Source organism: Ambystoma mexicanum, chromosome 10, assembly GCF_040938575.1.
Source record: "Ambystoma mexicanum isolate Mex_15411 chromosome 10, UKY_AmexF1_1, whole genome shotgun sequence".
Taxonomy (NCBI): domain Eukaryota; kingdom Metazoa; phylum Chordata; class Amphibia; order Caudata; family Ambystomatidae; genus Ambystoma; species Ambystoma mexicanum.
In genome coordinates, this window is record NC_090932.1 from 649,398,012 (window position 1) to 649,405,350 (window position 7,339).

Consider the following 7,339-nt stretch of genomic DNA (forward strand, 5'->3'; position numbering starts at 1 on the left):
TATACATTTTGTTTGTGGGTTATGAAATCGAAAAAGAATATATTGATAAATGTCATTATTCAAAAAGCTATACACTCATATCAATATCGAAATTATTACAAGGGATAGAACACCTACAATATCAATTAATCCATTCGGCTACCTACACACTACCGCAAGGCCTAAAGCTAAATCCGGACACTTGACTCACCGGTGGCGGAATGTGGACGAATAGAGTGGGAATAGCGTTTTCGATCAATTTCCGTGTGGTTCGCCGTTTATTCTTCTTTTTTACCCAAGATGTTGTGTACATGTCCAAGGAAAAGTGCCGGCTGCAGATGCGGTATCGATCACCCCTCTTGTCCTGTAAGACTTGTTGGACTCTATTTTCCAGCTCATCCAGTGGATATCCGCAATGTCTGACCCATTCTCTTATTCGATCAACAGTTTTCCGGAATACATGCATTGTAGTGCCTTCAGATTTCGCATGGGTCTTCGAAGGGCAACCGCTAATCGAACAGGCAGGCATTGTTGATAAATCTGAAAAGTAAATATCGACATTATTATACAATCTTCATGAATAAAGATTTGATACAAAAGTAAATGAATCATACAATGATCAATGCAAGGTTTGTTTTGGTCGCAGGAACTATACCAGTTCATTATGTGCGGCTAAGTATTTGCATAAGTTGTAGAAATGTATAAATGATGTGACTAAAATCTGAACATGTGACTCGTCCCTTGGATGTTCTGTCTTGCACGAGAAGGAAACATGCTTACATTATAGACTGGACCCCCGAAGGATGCAATTCGATGACAATAGACAAAGATGAAAATAAATAGATTGATAGCATAGCAATGGAAACTCAAGTCAATAGCAATGAGACCAATGAACATAGCACTATTGTGTACTCTACTCGCAAATAGATAGAAATTTAAAAATCTGCGAAATATGACTAGGATACATGGCCTTACCTTGACCAACAAACAGTTGGATTCAGCAAGCAGAGCAGTATGTTGCAGGAGAATAGGTGGGTGGCCACAGGTAGCACACTGATGGGTTTGCTCTAAGCGGTCACAGAAGTTCACGGATAGCACGACGACAAGCAGATTAGCGTAGATCTCAGTGGTTGCCAGGTAGCACGTTCAGGAGTTGACTTGCAAAGCACAAAGATGTTCTCATGAGACATATCAAGTGGTTTATAAAGTATTAGAAACAGGGGTGTGTTTGTGAATGAATGACGTATGTATGTCGTGGTATTAGGGGGGCGGTCTGCTTCAAGGGGAGGCCTGGCTAGAGACACGGGGTCTGAGGAGACCATGTGACCGATGGCCCCTTGGCGTGGGATACCTTTTGAAGTGTACATGCAGTTTGGCACCTTGGCCTTTCGGGCCCCTGACAGCGCGCATCCCCGGGTGCGAACCGCCTTTGATAGAGGGGGTCGGATGGATGGGCCTGGGGCGTGCAGATAAGGCACAGGAAGACTGCTGAATGGAGACACACTTATGTGGATTGCAGGGGGGCGGCTTGCTTCAAGGGGAAGCCTGGCTGGAGACACAGGGTCTGAGGAGACCATGTGACCGATGGCCCCTTGGCGTGGGATACCTTTTGAAGTGTACATGCAGTTTGGCACCTTGGCCTTTCGTGCCCCTGACAGCCCCCCATGCCAGCGCTCATCCACTGGCCAAACCGCCTTTGATAGTATATCGTTGCTTATCAATAACAAATGCCACATACCGGAGATTCTTGTGAGCACAGACCCACACTTCAACCGGTGTATTAAAGTGGTCAAGACCCTAAGGCCTGTACAATCCAATGGTAATGTTTAGTATAGATATATGTGTGACTTTTATAGAGACATAACCTAGTGGAAGACTTTGAACAAGTGTCATTTAGTGCATGCATTATCGAGAATATGTTATGTTAGCTTAGATAGATAGTGACCACCCTGCTTCACAGCGACCAGACTTTCACCCATTCGGAGCACAGATGTCTGACGTCCATCCTTGAATGGAGACACACTTGATTCATTTAAAAAATCGAAACAACCGTTGTTAAAATATATGTGGTGTTTTATTTTGTATCTTATTTTCATGACACAAAAATACAAGACTTTAAAGATTATACAGGTCAGGTTGCAGCACAGCGAGAGAAAATCCCCTGTACTGAGTGCTGTCACTCGGGAACGTTTCTCTAATGGCACGAACGGCACAGGCGGGTATCACTCTTCGAATGCGGTGTCCAAGCCTCTCGTGGAGCCACCATGTAAAGGAACGATAGACCACCAGCCTGTACCACCTATGAAAAGGAATGAAACAAACTGTTTTTAAATGACCAAGATAAGTTTAATAAACGTTTGTTGTCAATGACAATTCTTGTAACTAATGGCATTCTGCACGGACAAATGCTATCTAGACAATGCACACTATTGAACGACGTTCATGCGTTACTATGATATGAATATATAATTTTGGATATAGTAGAAGAACATGAAATAGGAGTGGCATGACAAGCAGAGTATACTTACTCGTTACTCGGATTACGAGGACGAACAGTTGCGCGAAGTTCGTGCATAAGCACCATCATTCTTCTCAACACGGCCCATGTGAGGCAGGCTACCCTGAAGCCTGGCAGCTCGGTGATGCATTGTGGTCGTGGCTCGCCTTCCGAAATGTAGGCCAGGCATCCCGAGTTTTCTCGGCAGCAGCAGTTCTCCTCCTCGGTTGGCATTAGCTCGCAACGATTGCATGTGCACCAGGTGGAGACGCCGTCCATGCGACTAGGCCCAGGCTCTTCATCTGTTGATTCGTCCTGCCAACTGCCGTCCGAATCCCCATCGTTTTCGCATGCTTCCCTTTCCAGTAGCTTCTCCTCGGTATACTCGGGCTCGTACATGAAGGGCATTATTGTAGCCATTGTGTGGTAAACAGAGTAAAATAATTTACCGAGATGGTACAGGTGTTCACACGGGCTACAAGCGGCGAAGGTAGCTGACCAGAGCACAGAAACGAGTCACAAAATACTCTAAGAAACACAGAGAGGAATGGAATCGAAAATCTGCTGCTTTGTGTTGGGAAACGGTCTGTTTATACTTATTGAGGAAAGAGGCGTCCTGCCATTTCCATGGCGACACGTCATTAGCTGAAGCGCAGCGAATGTTGACACAAGACGTGCTTTGGCGTTGGGAAATGGCCGGTACGAGTCTGCTGATGACAGGCTCAGGGGCGGGGGAATTGATTTAGTGCCGCAGAAGCAGGTCAGCCAGGGCGATGCAGCAAGTGATAGGATTATCACAAAATGGCGGCTCCCTGGTGCCTGTTTTCGCGTGCGTTTAATGGACGAAAACTCGGGTAAGGTCCATAGGAAAGTTTTCTAAAATCGAGCCACTTAGGCTTAAAAAAACATGGCCGACCCGTAGGGACAATAAACATTTTTACTGGACCATGCCTTTAAAGAATTATATATGTGTAGGATAACGTGACAACATTCAAACAGAGGTCATGTCAGCCGAATGCAACAGTACTTGGTCACCAAGATACACCCAACAAAAAATACAAAGAAAGGGACCCCCAGATCCACACCACAGATCAACCCTAGACAAGACCAAAATTCATTGTAAAAAATGTATTTATTTAATTTTTTGTATCAATATTAAAATACTTATTAAATCATTGTAAGCTCATATTTAATATAAACCTGATATGTCAAAAGTAAAGTGCATCATAATAAAGTGCTTATTAAAAGAGTAGCGGAAAACAGGGGGGGGCATTGAATTGGTCCGTACCGCTAATACGCAGGTGAAATGCCTGGGGCCCCGACTGAGTGAAGGGGATCACTCAAAGGGAGAACTGGCAGTCACCTGTGAAATGTTTGGTGAAAAGTCGAGATTGTACAATCTCGCAACAGTCAAAAACACGCAAAAGCTAACCATGGGGTGCTGTGCGTCAACTACTAAGGTGTCAAGGCAATGAAATGCATAGAATAGGCCTGGCACTGGTTGTAAATAGTAGTTTCGATGATAAGGCACATCTAACATTGATGCAGTTGATGCCCATCTTCTTCAGGACGAAGCACTCCCTTAAGGCTCATGGTCCCTTGATGTTTCATCTGTGCCTTTTTTGCAATAATACTAAAACTAACAATAAGAACTTGCACATTAGAGGCAATAATCACACCTAAAACAAATACATCAAGAGAAAGAAAAAAAGAAACACAAGAACAATCAATAAACAAGTTAAAAATGTCGATCTGTGGATGCAAAGCAGCAGAACTTCTATCATTATATACGTTCAGGTAAATCTTGAGACATAAGTAGGGAGAAATGGTACTTACCGTTATATCAACCCAAAAAGGCTGGTTCCAGCGTCCTGTGAATGAATCCAGGAATATATATATATATGGGCCGTGCCATAAATAGATCACAATGAATTAGATCTGAAAAAAACAAGGACAACCACATTACTTAAGTGACTGTAGACAACATAGACATTTCTAAATTGTGAAGCAGGAGAAACCAAAAGCTGCCAATCCCGGGGATCCTATTAACATCAAAGCAATGAGGCATTCAGTGAAATGCTGGCCATCAGGGGCCAAAAGTAGTGATGAGATATAGTATGTTGAACTGAACTGTTACTGCGTTACAACTCACCTATGCACGGTTACTCTCAGATCCCAAAAATTGAATTCCTCCATCATTTGTCTGTGGACAATGCAATCGGTGCTGCAGTTGTGCGATCGCTACCGATAATCAAGACTCGCCAAAGAAACTACCACGTTGTTTTCTTATGGCACAGGACTGCGCCATTAAGGCAACTGCATGGAGTAAAACAGAACAGGAATATGAAGAGATGTGTTTCCTAAAAAATAACAATAACAACTTCAAACGAATGCCATTTCGCTTACATATCTAAGCGATATTCGATTTTCAAAAGGAAGATTTCCTGTAAATGGTCAATGAATAGCTTAAAGTGTGTCTACCTAATAATAAATAGAAAATACACACTCGTGGCCAACTTTGCTCTAATCAGCTTGAATTTCCTAGAGTACCCGTTCTATCAAGCTTGCAATAGTTAGCATTAAAAAGTGCGGGATGAAATTAACCACTGAAAAATGAAAAGCAGTTTGTATCCACTTCTAAGGAGTGTAGCGCAGACAATCTGACTAACCATTCATTCCTCTGTAAAAGGGAATTGAAAATACCCGCCCGGGGCTGACATAGACACGGCTTGCAATGCAACAACTTAAGGACAAATGCAAAGCAAGCACACAAAACAGCCGGCCATTGCCAAAATAAGACAACCATCCGGAGCGGGCATCAGCGCAACCTGAAGTGCCAAGCACTCTGATGTAAAACGCATACTAACGAAATGACATGCTCCCCGCTTACCTTCCATGGAGTCCAAAAAGAAATAGGAAATGACGGACCTAACATCGCGTTAGTGTGCTGAACGTAAGTATGCACACTAAACGTAGGGCGTGCTGCATCACATGCACGGCCAAGAAGCTAGAATGCTCTGCCTGGGTCAAACGGCACTAAGTGGTAATCGAGCCGTCTTGATAGACTAAAAAACAAAAAAGGATGCGGTTGCAGTCCGCCCATAGTGTTCATGGCTTACTCACTGGCTTTGCCGAAAAATCGACAGTCACTATAATAGGTAAGTTCTGATGCATATTAGAGCCTGCCCTGGTGTCATCAAGTAACTACAATGGTTGCATGAATTCTGCTGTAAAGTGGAAGATCAGAAAGCTAATTGCAAAGAAATGTGTCTATCTTAATAAATAATGAAAGTGTACAGCACTGAATGCTATCCAGAAGCAATACAAAAAAACAATAAATAGGAAACATATACACTAGCTGGTATCAACCGAATCCAAGTAAAAGATAATTTGACTAGCTATGATGTGCCCTGCTGGTGTGGGCCAAAATCGCAATGGATATTGTTGTGACATGTCCAAAACTAGATGTTTTTCAAACAGAGGAGAGATTGTGTAGAATCTAGAATATAGGAGGAGGTAGAGCCATCAAAAACACCTATAAAGCACTATTAAAGACCGATTGCCATTCTTCCTCGGCATTCAACCCAATCATATGGCTCTGGGTGTTGTAAATCCACCAGTGTTCTCGTGTAGCAAGTCTATTAGCAACAGCGTATTGGTCCGGCCCTCCTACACGTTCAAGGGCCCACCACCGGAGATCATCACAACTATGATTGAATTCTATAAAGTGGGCGACTAAAGGCGAAGAAAGATTGCGAGTCCTAATCCTGGACTAGTGTTCAGTGATCCTGAATTTTACAGGTCTAGAAGTTTTGCGTAAATAAGTCATTTCACATGAGTACGTCACAGCATATACGACATTCTTTGAGTTGCATGTGGTATGTTCCCTGAGATTCCAGGGCTTGTTGGTAATAAAGACAATGCTGGTAGCAGTCGTCGACAAACATTGGCAATAATAGCCACATGGAAATTGTCCAGTAACCTTATTCATCCTCCACATTTCAGTGATGGTTTTAGGTGCCTTTTTGACTTGGGACCTGTCCGCCTGGGATAGCCAATTCTTAAGGTTCCTTCCCTTTTTGAATGCATACATCGGAGGGTCCAAGTCCGAATTATTTAGTTGTAATAGATGCCAGTGTTTGCTAATGGCCTTCTTGATCTCCGAGTGGTAGGTGCTGTAGGTCATCGCACAGACCATGCATGACTTGTTCAAACCCTCACAAATGTTTTTAGACAGTAGGACCACGCGATGTTGATGACGTGCCCTTTTGCGGGACTGTCTCAATATGTGATGGGGATACCCTCTATGCGACAATCTGTTCTCTATAATATCGGCCTGTGCCGAAAAATCCTTTCTGTCCGGATAACGTGACAGCCGTTTACAAAAGCAATTGTTCATTAGGTGTTTATGTTAATTTTGAAAAAAGTGTGGGTGATATCACACATTATATTACCATAGCATATTTTCCAAAATATTGAAACATATGCATATTGTATTGTAAATGGTATTCCAGTGAAAAGGGGTTTCTGAAACATGTCCTATGGTCACAGTTCTTCCAGTTCATGACCGCTGCTCTCAACTTAACTGCATGTTAGAGGTATCTGGATAGAGCGCTATTTCCCAAAGGAGCACAACAATGTTATCTGTCTTTCCCATTAAATTTCTAGGTAACAAGGGATGGGTTAGCAGGCAGGTCCCAGGACCAGGACAGACAGCCTGTGAATTAATGGATCTGCAAGTACACGCATGTATGCAAAGCAACCCACTACTATCCCCAACCTGAACAGTATCATGCAATAGTGTGGACCCTGGGGTGGACTGGCCCATAGGGAACTCTGGAGATTTCCCGGTGGGCCTCTGCA

The 7,339-nt window shown here is 43.2% G+C and overlaps 1 long non-coding RNA gene across 1 annotated transcript; it reads right to left on the reverse strand.

Annotated features, from left to right (window-relative positions):
• Positions 1-3,663: 3,663 nt before the first annotated feature.
• LOC138493206 (uncharacterized) lies at positions 3,664-4,788 on the reverse strand. Its single transcript, XR_011276309.1, has 3 exons — positions 4,629-4,788; positions 4,313-4,414; positions 3,664-4,155 (listed from the first exon to the last, which is right to left on the reverse strand). It is a non-coding gene; the product is annotated as an uncharacterized lncRNA (long non-coding RNA).
• Between the last annotated feature and the right edge of the window lie 2,551 nt (positions 4,789-7,339).